Below are 23,167 nucleotides of genomic sequence, written 5' to 3'. Positions count from 1 at the left end.
AAGACATTTTCCATAACTTTAGGGACACGAAGAGACTCAGGCATTTGTGGAACTTCAGTTATTGTTTTTGGTAGAGATTTAGCTGGGTCATCTGGTACCCTGGCAAACCCCCAACTGGCACGTTCACCTCAAATTTATAGAGATAAAGTAAAAAAATAAAAGTCATCTAAGCATCTCTGAAACACCTTCAGAAGCTATAATAAAGAGGTATATTAGCTTCATGCTACAGTTCCTAACATATCAAAATATGTTTATTAGAAAACATTCAAGCCACTCAGGACTCTTCATCAGTGGCTTGAAAGCTTTGTTGTTTTCTAATAAACATATTCTACCAGTTGGACTAGTAGTTTATTACTTTTGATATTGCTTTTTTTGCCGTTTTGGTCCTTTTGGCCACCTTTCTGCCTTTTACTTTAACAGTTCCTAACACACACACACACACACACAGACACACACACACACACACACACACACACTGCAAGCACATCATTTACATGATTGCAATCTTGATCACATGTACTTAAATGACTACAGATAGTGTTGTCATAACTAGCTATCCAGCATACGTGATTGCATTGCTGACCTGCAGGGATCAATCGGCACATCTTCTACAGTGCTGATTTTGCCTCCTAACAGCTTGCATCCAGGGCGGTCTCTCCATATTCCCCATCCTAAATCTATCTTTGGTTTCTAGTGTGATGGTGGCACAAATTTCTTTGCAAGTGTACTAGCAGTATGTTTAGGGCAATGCACTTATACATTAATTCAGGTTATTGCTGTGTTATTTGTTAAATAACCTGATGCAGTTAAAGGAGAAATTATGATTATGTTTGGCTATGGTTGGTCATTTTAATTTGAGTTCAGCTATGATCTTCCTCATGGTAACTTTCTGATTTTTCTTGAGCTTTTTGATGCAGACTTTAATGTGAGTAGAGTTTGATTTATTATAAACCATAATTATTTTTTTTTATTTTATTATATAACTTATTAATGTTATATTCCACCAAGATGGTTAGGTTTACTTTTTGAACGAAAACCAAAAAGGGGGCCAGCACAACCAACAGTGAAATATATTATTGTTTAATAATCATAATACAAGGTGAATGGCATACCGGTTTTAGCAAAAGCCTTCTTCAGTGCCAGATACAACAAGTGAAAAACACCCTTTACAAATACACAATATATCTAAAAAATCAAGCACACCCCCTTCCCCCAAAGCTAATCAAAATACATAATTTAAACCAGGGGAAAACAACACCCCTAATTTAATAATCCAGGTCCATTCTTTTTTATTTAGTAAGTCATGCCAACCCAGCTTATTGGGTCCTTTAATGCAAATACGATCAATAGCAGTGAATCTAAATGTTGCTGTAGGATGCTACAAAACATGTTTATATAAAGCGTTAGACATTCTTTTATTCCTGATGTCACTTAAGTGTTCAGATACATGTAAATTAAACTGTCTAGACGTTTGTCCTGCATAAACCGCAGAGTATGTACATTCAACTAAATTGACCCATTCAGAAATTCAGTTAATAAAACATCGAATATCAAATACAACAGATGTATTAATAGATGAAAATTGTTTTATATTTACAACATGTTTTCAAGCTGTACAATGTCCAAAGGAAAAACCACCAACCAAAGGTGTAGCTTTGATAGATATGGCTATTGACATCAAAGTGAACATTTTTTTTTAATGACTTTAAAAATTTCCAAAAGTTTTACCCCTTCTGTATGTAAACATACACTGGATTGGCAACAGTTTAGCCAACCTATTGTCAGCCAAATGTATTCCCCAATTTTAATTAATTAAATCACAAAACAACCTAATATTACTACCAAGACTAGAGATCAAACAAATATTTGTATCATGTTTTTTCTGGATATTGTATCCTAATAAGGTGGTCCTATCCATAGACTGGGCAAAATAATGAGCTTGCTGTATAACAGCTTTATTATATCCCCCTCACTCGAAACTTAGCTACTAGATTTTCACTATGTTTATGTAACTCCTCCACAGAAGAGCAAATTCTCTTGACCCAGAGAAACTGGGATTTGGGAACATTATTGACAGTATATGATTGATGACAACTGTTTGCATCCAATAGGGAATTATAATGAAACTCTTCCAAATAAGGAAGTATCAAGCATACCATCAACTCTTTTAACAACCTTTACATCCCAAAAAGAAATTGCGTTAGTGTAATAAAAAGCAGTAAATCGTAAACCCCATTTGTTGTCATTCAAATATTGTATGAATTCTTTCAAATAAACTACATCAGATTTTCACACTAGCCAGGAATCATCAAGATAGTGTCTCCAAATATATATTTCTTCCAAGTAAATGTTATGGCTGGCATCATATATCAGTTGTTCTTCTATACCCCATAAAAAGGTCAACATAAATGGGGGCAAAGGAAGCCCCCATTGCTGTACCTTTCAACTGTAGGTAACAATCATCATTAAAATAAAAAACATTTTTGGTCAAAACATCCTCGGTTAAACATAACAAAAATGTATTAAATCCAGGGCTATATAAGCCTAATCTGTTTAACGACAATTCTGCAGCCAACAAGCCAGCCCAGTGTTTTACTTTACCCAATATATTCAGCGCTGATTGTTACATCTTAGTTTATGCTAGTTCTTAGACTGGAGTAAAGCACCTTGACATAAGTGACAGCTGAGGCTAGGAGGATAGAAATGTTACGTTTGAATTTTGAGAGCTCATCATATAGTTTTAATAGATTTCCCTTGTAAAGTACTTGAATTCAGAGGTGCTCATGGTGGTGTGATGTGCCTCAGACGCTGAAGAGTGACTCCGCTGTGGCCATGAGTTGTTTCTTAGACCATTCATCTTCTCTTGGTTTCTATGGTATTGCTTCTCAGCAAGCCAGTGTAGAACAGGAGGTTGGCATGTCCTCTGCAGCTGTTCAGTTGCCCTTGTTGGGAAGGGAGAACCATTCTTGCTGGCACCAGAAAAAAGACACCAAAAGATTTTCCACTAATAAATACATCTGAGGAACATATGTCCCATGGAAGGGACCATCCATTTTAGTGTTCTTTTTTAGAAGGATCTCCCAGGAAGAGGAAACACAAGAGTAGGCATATTTCACCTACTCCCCTTTCTAAAAATGGTTGTCTGCACATTGCAAAGTTTTTTTTTTTAGGATTTTAATCCACAGGTATGTATCTGAGTTATAGGTCTTAATGGTGAACTGTCCCTAAATCATTTTTATAAGGGTAGGGTTTCCTTAAAAACTAGCACTTCATTTAAGCATATGGTTGTTTTGGAGTTTATCTTGTGCCAGGCCATTCATCTTAAGGTTTTCTTTCTGGAGCATAACAATAATGGTGAAAACATTCTCCATAATTCAGATACTTTGCCAGGGGAGGTCTGCACTTATCTCCTCTAGGATTTCGTATACTGGCAAAGACCTTTTCCACCATCATAATGGCTTTTTTTAGGCAATACCAAACTGATAAACCTTCTGACTTAACTGAACAGATGAAGGAATATCTGAAGGTGGTACTGCTCAATGCTAGAAGTCTCAACAAGAAACTCCATTCCCTGCAAGCCTTCCTGTCCCTGCCTAGTAATGGAGATGTGGCTTAACGTCACACAGAGTACCCCAGCAATGCAAGATTATAATGCCATTGACACTTTTAGACCAGCTATTGCACAGGAGGGATCTAAAGGTGGAGGAATGTCAGTCTATATTAAAACCAATCTCACAGCCAGACTAGTTAAAGTGCATGACCCACTGGAACTCATATATGTGCAACTCACTATAAATAGGGTGTTGTACCATATCCTTGCAACAAATCTTTTGCGTTTCTAATACCATGATGGGAATGGATCCCATTCCTAAGTCAAAGTATGATTCAAGTTCATGAAATTAGTATTGTTTCAATTTTGATGTCAGCCAGAACTACTCTTTGCAGCACCCGCAATATGCCCAGTAATGACTCCTTCTGTAATCCGGACAGTTACATGTATCAGTAACATATCTAAGTATGATTGTAAATTCTTTTTATAAGACCCATTGCACCTCCTACTACTGGAACTGTCTGGGTATCTTTCTTCCACATTGCCATTGCTTCTGTCTACATATCCTGGTATTTTATGACTTTGTGTCTCTCTCTATGTAAGACACTGTAGTCACTGGGGGCAGCAATTTCAATAACCAGTGGTACTTTTGTCTTCTTTTCATGGACTACTATATCTGGTTTTCTTGCATCTGTGTTTTGAACTGTTGGTAATAGATGATCCCATGTGGTATAAACTTCATCATTTTCTACAGTGCTTTCTGGCTAACATTTGCCATGTTTTTCAGCTACTTCAGTATTGTAATGTTTGCACAATTCCCAGTGCAACAGTCTTGCCACATTATTATGCCTTTCAGTATTCAGTCCTTCGGCCATTAGTATATCACAACCAGCAACAAGATGTGGAACTGTTTCCAATTCTGTTTTACAAAACATGCATTTGTCTGATGTTTTTCATCTCACATTGCTGCAGTCCTTACACTTGGGTAGTCCGCTGTCCTCGGTCGGCCCGAATATCAAAGTATTAGGCTGACGTCGGTCAAGGCGCTTAAGACTGACATCAGGACGTCAGGGTACAAATGCGCATGACCGACGTCATATCCTCAGTCTTTTTTGCCGCATGGTCTGATGCAGAAGCAGCGTTGCAAGTGCCGTTCGGCGTTCTGAAATTTTTCGAATTCGGAGTTTCAGACCGAGTCAAAGTTGGCTAAGTACCCCGTTGGGGAATATTTTAGTTTTTTCTTGCCGCAGTGGTTTACCGGATGTCAGAAAAAGTGAATAACTGTATTTCTTGTGGGAAACAGATACCGCATAGAGATTATCATATTTTGTGTATTCCTTGTTTGGGGCCTGAGCACGACGTTGTTGGGTGTCGCTTTTGTGCTAGGTTCAATAAGCGCACTATTAAGCGAAGGTTAGATTGTGCCAGGTTGGTCTTGAGCGGTGCAATTATAATATGCCGTCGGATGCTCCGACGCCCGCTTCTTCGAAGAAGCGCAAAGACAAAGCAGCTAAACCCCGGCAAGAAGAGTCGTCCGTACCGGACGCCGGTTCTTTAGAGGCGTCAGTGGAACCGGTGGTTCCGCCGGAGGCTTCTCTGGAGTCTTTGATATTGCAGGATGTGGCCTCTCAGGAGGCAGGTCAGGCTGAAGGGGCTTCTCAGGTTACTGTACTCCCCTCCCTTCCTAGGGTGGTTAGGCCCTCTCCTTCTGTTTCCAAGGCTTATCCCAGAGGCAGGCCAGGTTTAGCTTCTGTTGGTGTCACTCCTAGTTCTTCAGGATCTGTGCCCAAGAAGCACATGCTTAAAATGGCAGAAGATTTAATTACTTTGATTAGAGGTTCTTTGCCCCCTCCTGACAAGAGGCTTAGGGTGGAACCAGAGTTGGGGAGTTTTGAGCAGGCTTCGGATGTTTCAGAGTCTTCGGCTGAAGACTTGCAGAAGTATTCTCCTTATTCTGATTCTGATGTGGATGATTCTACTCCTTCTGCTTCTCCTCCAGAGGATTTTTCTTTTTCAGAGACTCTTCATTCCATGAGGGAGCATTTTAAGTGGGAAGGTCAGGACTTCTCTGATTCCAGGAAAAGGCTTAGGGAATTTTTGCTTTTACCCCAGCATAGGCCTTTGGCTATACCACCTGTTCTGGATGTTGTGGAAGATGTGTTTGCAGAGGCTTCTCTTAATCCTGATTCTTTGCCTCCTGCTCCTGTTAAACCGGACAGGTATTACAGGGTGCCTGAAGCTCATAAATATCTTTATAAGAGTCCTAGGGCGGACCCAGAAACTGTTAGTCAGGGACCTAAGGGTGTCAAGGCCTCTGTTGTAAAAATCCGGTTCCTCCAGATAAAGAGGCCAGAGCTTTGGATAGATGGGGAAAGAAAGTCTATACTTCTTCCACCTTAGCTATGAGGGCTTTGAATTGCCAGTTTCACATGTTGAAATATCAAAACTATCTTCTTTCTCAATTGAAGTCTAAGGTAGATGCTCTGGCGGAAGGTATTGAGTGTAAAGAATTACAAGATTTGGTACATGTTTCTGAACAGGTGGGTAAGCATTCTTTACAATGTGGTTTTGATGCTGTACAGGCTTCGTCTAGGGTGGCTGCCACTGGGTCAGTTCTTCGCAGGCACGCCTGGCTGAGGGATCAGAATTTATCTGACCATGTTAAGACAAGGATTTTGGATGCTCCTTTACAGTCTGATGTGTTGTTTGGTTCACCTGTGGAGGCAGTCTTAAAGAAAATGGAAGACAAGGCTAAGTCTATGCAGGCTGTTAAAGATTTTTTGCAAGTTCAGCCTCCGAAGTTTAGTAGGAATTGGCCTGCTAAGGGGTGGACGTACCCTTCTTATGATTCACAGTCTAGGGGTAGATCTAGACGTGGTAGGGGCAGAGCTCAGGGCTCTTTCAGACCTAGAACAGGGAGTTCACCTGCACAGCAGGGGCCAGTCCTTTCGTAAACAGGCCCAATGACCTACCTTTTCAGCTGCCAGAGCCTTCTTGTCTGGCAGCACCTTTGGGAGGAAGGTTGGCACTCTTCAAGGAAAATTGGAGTTTAATTACCCAAGACAGATGGGTATTGGATATCATACACCAAGGTTACAAGTTTTATTTCCATACCTTGCCTCCTTTCAAAGGCATGCCAGACGTTCCTCCTCAGCAAAGAATAGAGGCTCACAAACAAATGTCTCTGCTGCTTCAAATAGGGGCCATACAGCCGGTCCCTCTGCCAGAAGTGGGCCTAGGATTTTATTCTCGCCTGTTCCTAGTACCAAAGAAGGGGAACACGTGGAGACCAATTTTGGATTTATCTATCCTCAACACTTATCTGGACATTCCCAAGTTCAAAATGTTGACATTACAACAGCTTTTACCTCTGCTGGGCAAAGATCACTGGATGGTGACTCTGGATCTCAAGGAAGCTTACCTTCATGTTCCTATCAGGCTAAGTTGCAGGAAGTATCTGCGTTTTCGGGCTGGGACTTCTCATTATCAGTTCTCTGCATTGCCCTTTGGCTTATCTACTGCGCCCAGAGTGTTCACAAAGGTTCTGGCTCCAGTGATAGCTTTCTTCAGGCTAAAAGGAATACAGATCTATCCTTATTTGGACGATTGTCTGATTCTGGCTCAAGGAAGGGACGAACTTCTTCATCATTTGCAATATGTGATAGCAGTGCTAAGATGCCTGGGGTATTCTGTGACCGAAATAAAGTCCAGTCTAGTACCCTCTCAGGACATGTGCTTTCTGGGTGTGAGACTGAATACAGCATCCCAGATGGCCTTTTTGACCCCGGACAAACAAAAGAATCTTTCCCTTTACTTCCATCAATTGTCTCATCAGTCCAGGCTGACTGCAAGGACAGTCCTTCAAGCCTTGGGGTTCATGGCATCTTGTATTCTGGTGCTTCCCAATGCCAAACTGCATATGAGGAAGCTACAATGGTATCTCAAAAATGTATGGACACAGCACTGCCAAGATTTGGGCACTGTCATTCAGATAATACCTTGCATTCAAACGGAATTTTTGTGGTGGGCTCAGGAATGTCACCTAAACAAGGGACTCTCTGTGACCCGGCCAGAGGCGAGTCAGATTCTAACGACAGATGCCTCAGACAAAGTTGGGGAGCTCATCTAAATGGAAAGTGGATACAAGACACGTGGCCTGCCAGACTACAACATCTACATATCAACTTGAAGGAGATGTTAGCAGTCCAATTTGCATTAATAGCTTTCAAGGATTTACTTCTTCCAGGGCAGGTGTTGGTTCTAACAGACAACACAACTGTCATGTGGTACATCAACAAGCAAGGGGAACACATTCTTATCCTCTATGCAGACAAGCAATGATTTTGTGGGAGACTGCTCTCAGTTTACAGCTAAATCTTCAGGCAAGGTTTCTGCCGGGAGCACAGAACTCCTTAGCAGATGTGTTGAGCAGACGAATTATGGATCCCCACGAGTGGAAATTGGATCCTCATGTATTTCAGAAATTGACAGTGTCATGGGGAACTCCAGACATAGATCTGTTCGCTTCTCCACTAAACTACCAGCTGCCAAAGTTTTGCACAAAAAGGTTTCATCCCACAGCTTGGAAAGTGGATGCTCTTTCTTTCAATTGGAGCAAGCTTCATGTGTATGCCTTTCCACCTCTGCCTCTCCTCCCAAAGGTACTCCTAAAGGTCAGACAGGACAAGCCAAAGATGATTTTAATAGCTCCAGATTGGCCTCAACAGCACTGGTACCCATTACTGAGAAGTCTGGTACGGGAGCCTCCATGGACTTTGCCTTCGATTCCACACCTGCTGTCTCAGGAGAACAGTCATTTACTCAATGTCAAACTTCACTCTCTTCACCTAACAGCCTGGCATATTCTGTTTTAAACCCTGGAGGGTCTCAGCTTCCACAGCAAGTTTTGAATGTTATTTTGGAGGCCAGAAGGCCTAGTACAAGGAAAGTGTACACAGATAAATGGAAGAGATTTTTATTTTGGAGTGCAGCAAAGGAATTTGATGTTTCTAAGCCTAATTTAAGTGTGGCTCTTCAATATCTTGCTGAGTTACTGGACAAAGGTTTGTCCTTCTCTTCTATTAAGGTTCATGCTGCAGCAATTTCTGCTCACTATGACTGTGACCCACCATTGTTTTCTCATCCTTTGTTTAAGCAATTCCTTAGAGGGGCAAAGAATATAAGACCCCCGCGTAGAGCTCCTACTCCTGTTTGGGATCTCAATTTTGTGTTGGAGAAACTCACTCTACAACCTTTTGAGCCTGCAGCTACTGCCGAGTTGAAATATTTATCATGGAAGACTGCTTTTTTGTTGGCCATTACCTCTGCGAGAAGGGTTTCTGAATTACAGGCCCTTATGGCAGTTGAGCCTTTCTTAATTTTCCATAAGGATAGGGTATCTTTACGTACTAATCCTTCCTTTATGCCTAAAGTGGTTTCTAGTGTGGCTTTAAACCAAACTATTCATTTGCCTACTTTTTATGCAAACCCCCAAAATAAAGGGGAAAAGATTTTGCTCACCTTGGATATACACAGGCAGTTGCGATATTATTTGAGCAGAACTAAAGGGTTCAGGCAGTCTCAGCAGTTATTTGTTTCATTTGCTTTGGGTTCTCAGGGCAAGCCTGTGTCAAAACAAACTATTTCTAAGTGGATTGGGTTTTGTATTGCTTTCTGTTATTCCCATCATGGTAAGGAAATTCCAGCTGGGATTAGGCCTCATTCCACTAGGGCTACTGCCACTTCTACAGCTTTTTAAGGGGTGGCAACTAAAGATATTTTGGAGGCAGCTACTTGGAGTTCAGTGCATACTTTCTCTAAGCATTACCACCTTCCACTTTACTCTAAATCTAGGGCTGGTTTTGCCACTGCAATTTTACAGGGCATTTTGGCAGCTCCTACTGCTTTATAGTTTTGCCATCCTCCCTTACCTCTGCTTTGGGATTCTACCCAAGTGTAAGGACTGCAGCAATGTGAGATGAAGAACATAGTACAGTTTTGTACCTACCATAAATGTAGATGTTCAAGATCTACATTGCTGCAGTCCAATTACCCTCCCTCCTTCCCTCTGTAGTTAGAGGCGGTTGTGTGGTTTGGGTTGTGAATATTGTGGATATTGTATATATTGTACATATGATTAGTGCAAGGGTGGTTGGTTGTTTTTTGCTGTCTTTTGGTTTTGACCTTTCTGTTTAGGGTCTTCTGACATCTGGGGCAAGAAAAGACTGAGGATATGACGTCGGTCATGCGCATTTGTACCCTGACGTCCTGATGTCAGTCTTAAGCGCCTTGACCGACATCAGCCTAATACTTTGATATTCGGGCCGACCGAGGACAGCGGACTACCCAAGTGTAAGGACTGCAGCAATGAAGATCTTCGAACATCTACATTTATGGTAGATACAAAACTGTACTTTTCTCCCACATGTTCAGTGGACTTTGTAAACCAACGTGTACATAGTCCACTCTCTTGTGCCACCAGTATTAACCCTTCATCTTTTGGTTTAAATTCAATTCTCCTTAATCATTACTGCATCCACTCCTGATCAACATGAGGTTGTTCCAAGAGTTTTCTGTACTTGTAACTATATTTATGCATTTTCCACATTTTTTGCCTTCTTATCTGATCCTTCACCTTATATTCTTTCTTTTGCTTTTTGGCACATTCAGTTGCTTCCTGATTTTTATCTACTTCTGGTTTGATTTCCATTCTCGCTTGATGCTGATATGCTTCTGCTAAATTAAGCAAGGCAGTCATCTTAGACTTATTCTCCTCATGTTTCAAAACTTTCAATACATTTGAGTTTTGTGAGGTCAGCAGATATGTGTGCAGTCCCACTATTCTAGATCTATACATGTAGTCAATTTCAAGGAGGTCCATACCACCTTCAGAATGAGGAATATATAGTCTTGGTATGCACTGATTTTTATAAATCATTTGATGAGCATGAAGCATCCTTTTTGTTTTCCTTTCCAAACTATCCAACACCTTTTGGGCCCAGTCAGTCACTCCAAAACTATAATTTTGGACAGGAAGAGCAAATTGGTTTATAGGATGGACTTTGTGTCTAGATGTCAGTGCTGTTTTTAGTATTAATTTGAGTCTTCTAAAATATTCCTTACTGAGTTTTGTTTGCATTTGTTCATGTTTCATTGTTGATCTTTCATCATTTCCCAAATAATTATACACTCCCTTTGGCTCAAGTTCCTTTATATCACATTCTTGTCCCAAACTGATGTTTTCTTGGTGCTGCATCTTTCCTGCTTCAAAGGTTGCTTTTGCACATTTATTAAGACCAAATGACATTCTTATATCATCTGAAAATGTGTTGACCACTTGCAGTTGTGCTTTCAGTTCCTCATCTGATGAACTGTACAGTTTTAAATCATCTACAAAAAGAAGATGTTGTTTTCTGGGAGCCAAATTATAGCCATGACCTAATCTGTTAAGTAGACAGCTTAATGGGTTAAGGGCAAGACAAAAGAGCAGCGGTGACAGTCACCCTGGAATATCCTTTTGAATTTTTATCCCTGGAATAATAATTTGTCCTTTATCATGGCTTAACTGTAAAGTGGTTTGCCACTGTTTCATGGTCGCTGTAATGTAATCAATCAGTGTAGAGTGTATCTTATACATTTTAAGCACTCTTTTATCCATGAATGTGGGATACTATCAAATGCTTTTTTGTAGTCTATCTATACCATACTTAGATTCTTCCCCTTTTTGCAGTTCTTTGCAACCTATAGGTCCCTTCCATGTCCCAGGAAACCTATACTACCTATCTTAATGTACTAAAGTCCATCACCATTCAACCCAGTATGATCCCTCTATAGAATGGGAATCCTACACCACTTCTAATGCACAAGCCCAGCGATTCCTGAACTTTGTTAATACCGACATCCTGAAAAAGTCGATCCATTCTCCTACCAGGGGTACAAACATCCTTGATCTGGTACTCACATACATGGGGGGGGGGCAATGTTCCTCACCCAATGTAATATCTTCTCTCGTCAGATCTGACTATAATGTAGTATTACTTGAAATAAAAATTAAATCCGGGGATCCAGCAAAACCAAAAAGTTTTAGGAACTATTCCAAAGTTAACCTCTCTCTACTAAGCAGCACCTTGGCTAAATTCAAAGCACCCCCAGACCAAGTAAACACCACAGAATAGACTGAGCTATTTACAAAATCTCTATACAGCCATATTGATAACTGTATAGACCGAATTGTGCCCACTTGTATTAAGAATAAGAAAAGCTCAAAAGACAAGCCACCCTGGTGGAATCAAAATATCAATTGGTTATACAACAAAAGGAAAAAAAATCTTGGCCAAGTGTAGGACAAGAAAGCCATACATACTAAAAGCCCCTGACCAATCTTAATAGGCAGCTAAGAGGGTTAATTAATACTTCAAAGGCTAAATTTGAAGAAAAAATAGCTTCTCAGGCAAAGGACAAGCACAAAGCTTAATACAACTATGTCCATAACCTCAGAGGAAATGCACAACAATGTACAGAACGTATTGTAAATGGCGTCACCTACACTGAACCGAAGGCCATTACCAACTTTTTGGCTGACAGGTTCAACTCAAATTTTCTCTTCCCCAGTCCCCTGATTGTCCAAAGGAAATACCACGTAACACAATCCCTCCAACTATTACTATTGAATAGGTCATTAATGCACTTTCTTAGGCCAAAAAACACTGTTTCGATGGGCCCCGATAACATCCCAGGATGTTTAATAAATAGCATGAAATATGACCTCTCTGGTCTATTTGAATCAATTTTCAACTGGAGCCTTCAGTCAGGTTTTGTTCCCAAGGAATGGAAGATGGCTACAGTCATTACGCTGCACAAAGGAGGTCCAACCACTGATGTGGGTTACCGAGGCCCATAAGTCTTACCAGCCGCATATGTAAGGCTATGGAAAGAATCATCATGGACATGATAAATGAGGACATAGGTAACCTACAAACACTGGGTCCATCACAGTTTGGCTTTGTTAAAGGAAGGTCATGCCTATTAAATTTTGTGGACTTTTTTGAGAGGGTCACCAAAGCATTGGATGAAGGTAAGACTGTATACACAGTTTACCTCAACCTGACCAATACTTTTGATACAATACCCCAGTCAGGCATTATAGATAAGCTCACTAATTTAGGTATAATTTTTTTATCACCCACTGGATAGCTAACTGGCTCACTGATAGAATCCAGGAGGTTGAAATAAGTGAGGCCAGTCTCTAGTGGAGTCCCCCAGGGCTCTTTACTGGGCCCACTCCTTTTTGACATCTATTTCTCTGAAATGGAAGTAAATGCTGAAGGTTTATGGCTGACTAAGTTGCAGATGATTGCAATCAGAGAGTTATCATCAACTCCTGCAGACACTAGCCTTCTTCAAGAAGGTCTATCTCTGACTAACAGATGGTGCCAAAGCCATGGTCTTAAACTCAGTGCTAAGAAATTCATAATTGTACCCTTTGGGAAATCAACCATCCTGGCTAATTACTTTGTTGATAATACACCCCTACGAGTCGATCCAGTTGTCAGGAATATGGCTGTGCACATAGACAGTAGCCTTACCTTCAAACTTATAAGTAAGGTCATGGCAGGTAGATCCAAACAGGTCATTATCCCACTGTGCTCCTCCCTTATCAGACCAGTCATAGAGTACAATGCTCCCTTTAGCATGTACCTGACCAGGCATATGCAGCAACTAGAGCGACCTCAAAGGTTCCTTACAAAAAGAAAACAAGGTGCAACAAACCTGCCTTATAAAGAGCACCTTAAAGCTCTTTCTTTCTACTCAGTCTCCTATAGATTGCTGAGGGGTGATCTATGCCAAGCTTACAAGGCATCCCACACTCCACACTTATGAACCTCCTACAAATTTGTAAGTTAGAGTACCAGAAATACAAGGTCTGGGGACCTGAATTATGACTTGAACAGAACATCCTGGAGAGACAGATATGCCCCAGAGACTGCCCCTCCTGTGGAACAAGCTTGCCATTCATGTGAAGCTGAGTTTGTCTGTTACCCAGTTTAAGCACAACCTAGACCAGTGAATGGGGAATAGGAAATTTACACCAGGCCTGGCACCCATGTCCCTTATGGACAGAGGTAGCTTATAAATGCCTGGCCCTTAATGTCCTATTTGGATGTAGGACATGATTATTCTTTAGGCAAAACTTGGCTAGGCTTGCAAAGGACCCCCCCTCCAGGTCATTAGCCTAGTAACAGTCTATGAATCATAGGCAACTCAGACACTGTATTCACAGAACCACAGCCTTTAAGATTGCTGATCAGCTGTTTATTTTCTATGAAAGTCAGAAAAAGGGAAAAGCAGTGTCAAAACAGACCATTTCTAGATGTCTGTCCCAAGTTATTGCCCTTTGTTATTGTCACCACGGACATTCACTTATGGGGGGGGGCAATGCTCACTATTCAGGTTTTGAGTACTTTTGTGGCATTTTGGAAAGGGGTGGGGTCTAGAAATATACTAAACATAGCAATGTTGTCATCTGTACATGCCTGTACTACACATTACAAACAGCACTCCTACTCTAGATCCAGAGCAGGGTTTGCTAGGACTCTTTTTCAGGGGTTCCTGGATTCTAGCCCATATTTCTCCTCCTTGGCACCCTATGCTCTATCCTAACCATCTCATATAGCTTAGGCTGCTGCAGTAGTGATATAACAAAGAAGATAGTACAGTTATGTAAGTAGTCTTAGCATAACTGTAAATGTTTGAGTAAATCACTGCTGCAGTAGCTCCTCCCATTTGCCAACCCCTTGATTTTGAATACTTTTGAAAAGGAGCGTTATTCTTATTTCTTTTTGAAATTTCTCCTGTTTCGTGGGGCTCTAGCCCCCTTCTTTCAGGGCAAGAAAGCTGTGAAGATGTGTCACTGTATCTGCTGTTATTTCATTCTTCCACTATGCAGGCAGCAGCTATGGTGCATGAAGATGCCTTAAAGCATTGGTGGTGGTGGACAGGTGGGGGTGGGGGAGAGGCTGATCCTTGGTAGGACCATATAGCTTAAGCTACTGTAGCAGTGATCTACTGAACATCTACTGTTATGGTAAAATTACCTATACAACTGTACCTTGTATGGTTGGTTGCCACCTGTCCATTTTTCTGGATTATCCAGAAATGGAGATCTTCATCTGATTTTCTGGTAAAACAGTGAATACTCTAGTTTCTGAAGCACTCTTTAAAATCTTCTATTTTTTTTCTCAGTGTAAGCAGTGTTTGTTCATTATATTTGCACGTTAATGAACCTGCTGCCTGCTTGCACATACCTCCCCAGTTGCAGATTGGTTAAGAGGCTTGATGGATTGACAATTAGCCAATCAGAAAGCTGCAATGCAGAGAAGCCCAGAAAATTTAAAGAATGTTTACAGGGTCTTTCTCTGTATCTATATATATATATATATATATGTGTGTGTGTGTGTAATTTTTTTTCGGTATAATGTATTCTTCATCAGACTGCCTGGGGACTCTGCCTTTGTGCTACTATTTATTGACATATCCATTTGTTGCTGCCATACTACTCAACTTCTTTATTCAAGAATTCTGGATAATGCAGTATTCTGATTGCTTTAAAAAGTTAATAGAGCAAAAGGTTCTGCTGCATCTAAATGCATTTTCTGGGCAATAAAAAAGCATGCATTTCTAATGCCTAACATTACTGAGTGACTTTAATCCTCAGTTTTTACCAGAAAATCAAAAAATTTACAAGGGCAGGGTAAACATGTGAGGCAAAATCAGTGGCAGTTCAGAGGAAAGGACTAAAAAGGAAACGTCGGCCACAGCAGGGAGAATTAGATGTGATCCAGCATGTCACAAGGAAAGGTAAGATCCGCTTCTTTAATTATAAGACAGGAAAGCTATATTTATTTATTTATTTACTGCAAAAAGGTAGGCCATATACAGACCCTGAAAACTCCAGACCCATAAGTCTCACTAGTCTCATATGCAAAGCCGTGGAAAGAATTATCATGAAAATGATTAATAATGACATAGGGAACATCCTGACAATGGATTCAACCTAGTTTGGTTTTGTTAAGGGAAGCTCATGCCTCTTCAACCTAGTGGACTTCTTGAGAAGGTCACCAAAGCAATGAATGAGGGCAAAATAGTTCACACTGCATACCTTGACCAGGCCAAGGAATTTGATACAATACCTCACTTGGGCATTGTTGACAAACTCAAGAAGATAGGTATAAACCCGTATGTCGCCTGATGAATAGCCATCTGGTTCAGAGAGTGCATGAAGTTAGAATTTAGGAGTCCATCTCTACAAAGAGACAAGTCACAAGAGGAGTCCCTCAGAGATCGGCTCTGGGACCCCTTATAGGTTCATAGGTTAGTACTAAGCTAACTGCCCTTGCGAGTCATTTTAAGCCTAGCCAATTATCCCTTGTGAGACTCAAACCCTGCACCTTGTGTTTGTAAGGCAAACACCTTAACCATTAGGCCACCCTCCCAACCTTCCTTTCTTGCATCTTCTCTGGGCCAACATCAAGGGCCTCTGATTGTCCAAATATGCAGATAAGTGCAGATTAGGAGCAGTCATAGAATCCCCTACCGACACTAATGTTCTCCAGGAAAGGCTGATACAGACAAATAACTTGTGCCAGAGCCATGGACTAAAACTAAATGCCAAGAAATGTATAATAATATCCTTCGAGAAGTCTTCCACCCCTGGTAATTTATCATATTGATAACACACCCCTAAGAGTTGACCCATTATTCAGAGAATTCAGGGCACACATATATAGTAATCTAGCCTTTGACTATCATGTGTCTACAATAGTGAGGAAATCATTCTATGTTGTACAACGTATAAACAAAGGTATAGCATTTAGGTCCAGGGAGGTCATTGTTCCAATGTCCTTGACATTCATCAGACCTATCATTGAGTATAATGCACCTTTTGGTATGTACCTAAGCAGACATATTCTTACAATTAGAACGGCCACAGAATCCATATGTAGACCTCCTGCATATCCTCAAAACAAACAGCACCAGAATTACCCATTCTAAAGACTTAAAGCTGTCTGTGATATAAATAGGACCTGCTGAAAAGGCAGGTATGTATCTCAGAGACTACCCCTTCTCTGGAACAGGCTCCCCATCCATGTGAAGCAGACTTCCTCCCTAATCCAGTTCTGGGGTTACTTGGACAGTTGAGGTGGGGAAGAAGAAATTCATCCTGGGTTTGGCACCTATGTCTCTAATGGACACAGGCAGCCTGTAAACTGTTCATCTCCCAAGCCCCTGCTTACATGTATCAAGGGTACCAGAACTTGTCAGAGTTTTGGGATGCATGGCTTGTCTCAAAAAGGCCCCAGTGGTTGTCAGCCTAGTACACACCTATGAACCTATTATACATTGATAAATAAAGTCATGAGTTTCAAACTGAAGTGTCTATGTCTGTGTGTGTGTGACTGTGTGCTTGCATGTGCAATAACTCTCAACCTCTTCGATCAAGAATGAGTGACAAAGCCAAGAAATTGGGGGACAAAGGCCAAAAACTAGGAACACATTTTAAATATTGCTCCGAGTATTTTTTAAAGTTGCTAGAATAATAGTGTTTGCATTAACATGCATCTTCTAAAGGATATGACGTTTTCACATGTCTGCCATCATTTATTGACTGCAAGTTTTCAGTAGTTTAGCAGTAAACCACAGATTTTACAAGGTGCAGAACAAAAATATAAGGCAAAATCAATGACATTTGACAGTATAGTGTGTGTGTGTGTGTGTGTGTGTGTGTGTGTGTGTGTGTGTGTGTGTGTGTGTGTGTGTGTGTGTGTGTGTGTGTGTTTTCATCTTGTGATAGACCTGGCTTTTTAGGGACAGTGCTAATTTGTGCGGGTCTATATTACACATCCGTACGCTTAAATGTTCGAGTTGCTAAAGATCGACCTTTAGCGATCGAACATTTAAATGTTCGAATATGAATAAAAAAAAAAAAAAAAAAAAAAAAACTAAAGGGTGTAAGCAGGGGGGCAAGCCCGCTTCTTAAATATACCAACTCCAAGATCGCGCTACAGTGTAGGGAATGGGAAATTTCCCGTTTCCGCACTGTAGCGCACTGAAGTGTGATCTCGGAGTTGGTGTATTTAAGTAGCGGGGGGTGCAGGGGGGGTGCAGGGGGGGCCCCCTGCTTAACCCTTTCTTTTTTCTTTTTTTTTTTTTTTTAATTTTATTTTCTTACATATTCGAACATTTGAATGTTCGATCGCTAAAGGTCGATCTTTAGCGATTCGAACATTTAAGCATTTGGATATGTAATATAGACCCGTTTGTGCCTGTGTGTGAGAGACCAAGTGAGAAAAAGAGAGAAAGTAATATTGGTGCTCACATACATAAACTGCTTGGGCAATGACAAATAATAAGATATAAAAACTATTTCATAATATCTAGAGCCTCAGCTTTTCTGGGGGGCACCACTCCTGGTTCTATAAATAACTTAGTAGGGGGTAGATTTCTCTGCCATCAGTCCCACCTAGTCTCAAAATGACCCACTCAGAGATGAGCACAGAAAGTTATTATAGTTTGTGTGGAGGCTGGGGATACTGTTGTCATTATTTCATAGAAGGTGACTATAGCTTGTCTAAGGCCAGTATTCTGTCTAGGAGCAACATGGTGGCATGTTTTAATATGGGTGTCATTTTTTTTTCAGTTTCTTCTCAATTGAAATCAAGTTGTATTTACAGTTTGCTGGCTTCTGGGGAGCAGCGGCAAAAGGACATGCTGCATACATACACCTGACAACAACAACAGATTGAATCATGTTGTTGTGCTCTATTTGTTCTTTGAGTTTGGTTCTAGTCTGACATGAGAGGTTAGGGCTAAGGAGATGTAATGTTTAGGTGTATGACAGCAGCAACTCAAAGTATATGACTATATGGCCATTTTTCCTAACACCAAAAGGATACATCGAAACTGATGTTTTTAGTAGGGGTAAGGATATATTTATGAGACCTCTCAAGCCTTTTTATTCTCATTTTCTGGTTAGGAATCTACTGTTTTGTCAGCTTTGAACATTATGCTTTGCACACCACTTATTTGTTTCTTGGGAAAAAAATAGTTGCTTTCCTTAATCCTGTTTTTTTTTCAGGCCATCATTAGACCACAAGTTGTGGAAAATGAACTCTAAAACTGCATCTCAGAGAATGTAGAACCCCATACCTTCTGGGGTGGTCTCAAACCCCTGACTTAATTAAATTATTTTATACACAATTATTACACTACACTCTATGCCAATTAAGATGCATTGAAAAGTTATAGGAAAAAGCTGATGAGTAAGACAAAATGTGAGAACAACATAAACGTGCTCTGCATAGTATGAGGAGGTAAGGATGGGAGGAAAATGGGGGGTGCTGGGGTGTTTTGCCAGGGTGATAGTAAACAGTGGGGTAGGGAGTGCCATGGAACTCATTAACTAGAGATCCATATCATCTAAGTCTGCACATGCAGTCACAGTCTATAGCTTTTAAAATTTGATGCTTCTAGCCATCGCTTGCAAAGGGGCATGGCTACCTCTAGGCAAGGGAAGTGTTTTCATTACACAGAGGGTGTGGCTTATTTGTCAGGAAATACAAGGGATTGTGTCCATGTAAATGCATTTTATGTTCTGACCACCAGATGTTATCACCCTATGGTAATGAGACAAAGTGTTGCAGTTAAAATGGCGGATGAAAAAACAACCTCTAACTGGATCTCTTGCTTCCTGGCTTTATTATTTGAAATAATCAACACAAACATTTGACAAAGATGATCACTGTTGCTGCTGTTTAGTTATATCAGTCCTTGTGTGAGAGTCTCTGTGGTTCCATTTAAAACGTGAATAAGGCTTGTTTGATAAGTACCTTCTGGAAATCAGTGTGTCTGGAGCACAGTCTGAAGCATGAATGCATCAGTACTGCTTCCTTGTTAATGGTCGGAAGAGCAGAGAATTTTCTGCATAAACACAGGTATTGATTATTGAGTCTTGTGGCGGTTCTCCAAAACAAACTAATAATTATTTCTTGACAACCTGTTAATTTAACAGTTTGGCAGTTACATAACTAATTTATATTTCTTTATCTACGTTAATCCAGCGTAATTAGAGTTGGAACCCAAAGTGACGTAAGCACCTCCTGCCCTCCCATGAATATTAATACCATAAGCGCAGCTCACTACATTTAGACTTCTGGCGTTCAGAAGCAATCTTTAAAAACTGTTTATTTATACGCGGGTGTGAAACGACCCTTTATTTTTGTATAAAAAAGTGTTTGCATACATAAAGATGCATGTGAACACTTTTTAATTCAAAAACAAAAGATTGTTTTGCGACTTTAAACACGATCTTTAAGCTTTGACATCTTACTTTTTCTCATAGGTTAGTGGCACCATTAAATGCTTTGTATTTTGAGCTGAAGATCATCCATCCTGCCTTGAAAAAAAGACAAAATAAATACATTAAATAGTAATAATCATAATAAATCTATAAGCTTTTTCTGTAAGAACTGGCTCCAACAAGTTTGCCTTTGAACTTTTGAGTTGAAGGTAGTCACTCTCAAAGACTTGCCGTCCACCTGATACCTCTATCAGCAAGTTTATTAGAAATGCTACCCTTTGAAGGTCCACACAGACAGGATAGGTATTATATACTGACATGAAGTCTAGACTACTTGAAATGATTTAACAAGTTTTAATTAGAAATCAAAACGTCAACAGAAACAGCATCATTTTTAAGACCCATGAGTGTGCATGGTTCCATAAATTAGCTGGGGGAAAGTTTCCATGGGCTACTCTTGCAAAGTAGCTGAGTAAAATTGAGATGGGGAGGGGCCACCAGAACTTGTGCACTTCCCAGTAGAATGTATCTTCACAATGCATGCCAGCTAGGTTTTCAGTAGATTAACCTTTTAATAACCAATATATACTACAGGTCGGTGTTTAACATTATTCCCAGTTCTATTTGTCAGGCAGGATTTAACCTCAGGTGACCAAAGAAGTCGAATACTGACTACACAGTCTAGATTAATCGTTCCCTTCCCTGACTACTCTGTATGTTGAAAGGAAAGGAGGCTGTTGTCTGTTAGACATTTATAACATAGAGTTAAGTTTTTGTTGTGCTTGATCTGATGTTTAGTATACATGAAGTTGTTGTCAGGTGCCTGTTAAAACTATCTTAGCTTCTTCAAATGTTATTACATTTACTGTTGCTTGAACCTGTTAGCCCTTAAATACTGAATCTGTAAAGTACGATCTATATTTCCTAATACAGTCTTCAATTGTGGAATATATTAACATTTCTACACAGCACTTCTCCAGTAATTATATTTCTGAAATGTACGCAGCAATGGGGTGGAATATCTTTTCTTACTCCCAGTCTGCTGTTTTAGCTTTCAAGTGGGGTTGAGCCAAACTTCTGTTGTTCAGTTATGTTCCACTTACTTTAATACTTTGTGCTATCCTATGATAACATAACAGTGGTGTGTGTGTTATCAGTCTTTGAATTTCTCCATAATGCATAAATTACTTGCATATTACAGATGTTGGGGTCACTGCCTCATAGAAACCTGTTCACTCTATCCATTATTTAAAAAAAAAGAAAAGAAAAAATGTTATTGTGTTCCACAGACATTTTTCTTCCAATATAATTGTAATATTTCTTCCAATATAATTGTTTAAAACTTCTCTTCGAGGATACCTGTCTTCTATCTGGAACTGCTCTTGCACCAAGTCTTCACTCTTCAAAACCTGATTGCCTTTACTTGTCTATGGTATTCAAATTTCAGTGACCATATTACTAAATGTCTGGAGATGGCAGAAGCTTTTATATAATGTTAGCCTTTTTTACTTATTTTTCTTATCTTATTCTGTAATTTAAGTTTGTATTTAGTTGTACCTAATTGACTATTTCTGTCTTACCTTTAATTAATTGTTAATTACTTGCCTACTTGGATATACTTTGTTAATTTATTATCTTGTATGTTCATGTTTTTTGGAGCTTTTCTCCCTGGGCTTCCACTGAAAATGGGCTCTTAACGGCCCAGTGGACTATTCCGCTAAACAAATGTCAATAAATAAATAAATAAATATAGTGGGGCTATAAACAGATGATTCCATTTTATTTTAATCTTGAAATAAAGGAGAAAACAGAAATATGTTTTTCTAGGTAAATACATTAACCTAAAATGTTTGACAGATTAGGATCAATAGGTCAGCCTAATCTCTCCATTGTACCCCTTTGTGGATACAATTAATGTCTTTATGAATTCTATCACTGTTTCCGAATCAACTTCTTAGGCAAGAATACTATTCCATGCATCACTAACTCCCTCTGTGGAAAAATATTCTCTAAAATCACCCAAGCCAGCATTCTTCTGCTTTCCATTTGTTTCCCTTGTTCTTAAACACCTCCTCCTCTTAAAAGATTTTAACTTTTTTGTTAAGTGGCATGAGCTATTTAAACGTGTCTTTTACTTTTTCTGTTCTCCGTATACCTCTCAGCTGTTCAGATTTTTGCAGAATGTCCTGATTTTTGCCTTATATTTTTGCTCTGTTCATAATAATATTTGTGGTTTTCTGGCAAATCACTGATGATTGACTTGACAAAATAGTAACATACCTCTATGTTTATATGAGAGCTATTTAAAATGTGGCACTATTTTTGTGGATTTGTCCGATTTTGTGCGCCAAGAGGTTGAGAGGTACAGTTCTCCTTTATTTTTTACTAGATGTATATTTTATAAGCATGCTACCATTTTCTTACTCATTTTAGCCTTCTGTGTACGACTTCTATTCTGGCTACACATAGCTAGCATACAGAGTTTGTACCACACATCTAATATTGTCAATATTCAATACACACTGTCCTGAAGATGTATTTCTTCATACAAATCCATATAAGAATTACTAAAGTATCCTGACAGTTTTTAAGTAATATTAATCTTTTTTGTGAACTGTCTCTATTTACCTTTTTAAACCATTGTTACCTATTATTTACTTGTTTTTTCAGGTTTTTGGACAGCACAATGGTGTAGTGGTTAACACTGTCAGCTCATAGCAAGAGGTTCTCCAGTTTGATTCTCGGCTGCGGGCCTTCGCATGTCCTTCCTGCATTCATATGGGTTTCCTCCAGGTACTCTGGTTTCCTCCCACATTCCAAAGACATGCTTCTGGAGCATTTCTACACGGGCCAGGCTCTGTGCTATTCTGACTTTCCCAGTTAACAAATATTAAATAAATAAATGTTTTCTGAAAGAGTGCTGTGTATTGTTGCCTACTTTCTGGGCATATTTACCAAATCAGTGTTTTGTACTACATGTTCAAATGATCACTGATGCAGTAGCCTTATCTACATGGGTTATATCTTGTCAGGGATATAACAGCTGACCAGATTCCAAAGCTTCAGGGCACATTGCATGCGTACAAACCGTCAAGCAGCTTGACATGTGCTGACTAAAAGACAAGTTTGGGCACAAAGCCCTTCAGAGTTTTCCTGCCAGTAGAGAGAGGGAGGCTGAGCTCTGAAAGGACAGTGTTAGGAATAAAAAATAAATGTCCACACCATGTTTTAAAACATGCACGAAAAACGAGGATGGAGGGAGG

At 39.9% G+C, this 23,167-nt stretch overlaps 1 long non-coding RNA gene across 1 annotated transcript in view; it reads left to right on the top strand.

Moving 5' to 3' along the window:
- Positions 1-22,819, top strand: part of LOC122796384 — a 253,484-nt gene extending 230,665 nt beyond the window's left edge. The window contains exon 3 of the long non-coding RNA XR_006363968.1: positions 22,575-22,819. This is a non-coding gene — a long non-coding RNA (uncharacterized LOC122796384). The remainder of the gene's footprint in view (positions 1-22,574) is intronic.
- Positions 22,820-23,167: the final 348 nt, after the last annotated feature.

This window comes from Protopterus annectens, chromosome 1.part0, assembly GCF_019279795.1.
Source record: "Protopterus annectens isolate FY-2018-M chromosome 1.part0, PAN1.0, whole genome shotgun sequence".
In the NCBI taxonomy this organism is placed as follows: Eukaryota; Metazoa; Chordata; order Ceratodontiformes; family Protopteridae; genus Protopterus; species Protopterus annectens.
Note: the sequence above shows the minus strand (reverse complement) of the source record. Positions and strands in the feature narration are given on the sequence as shown.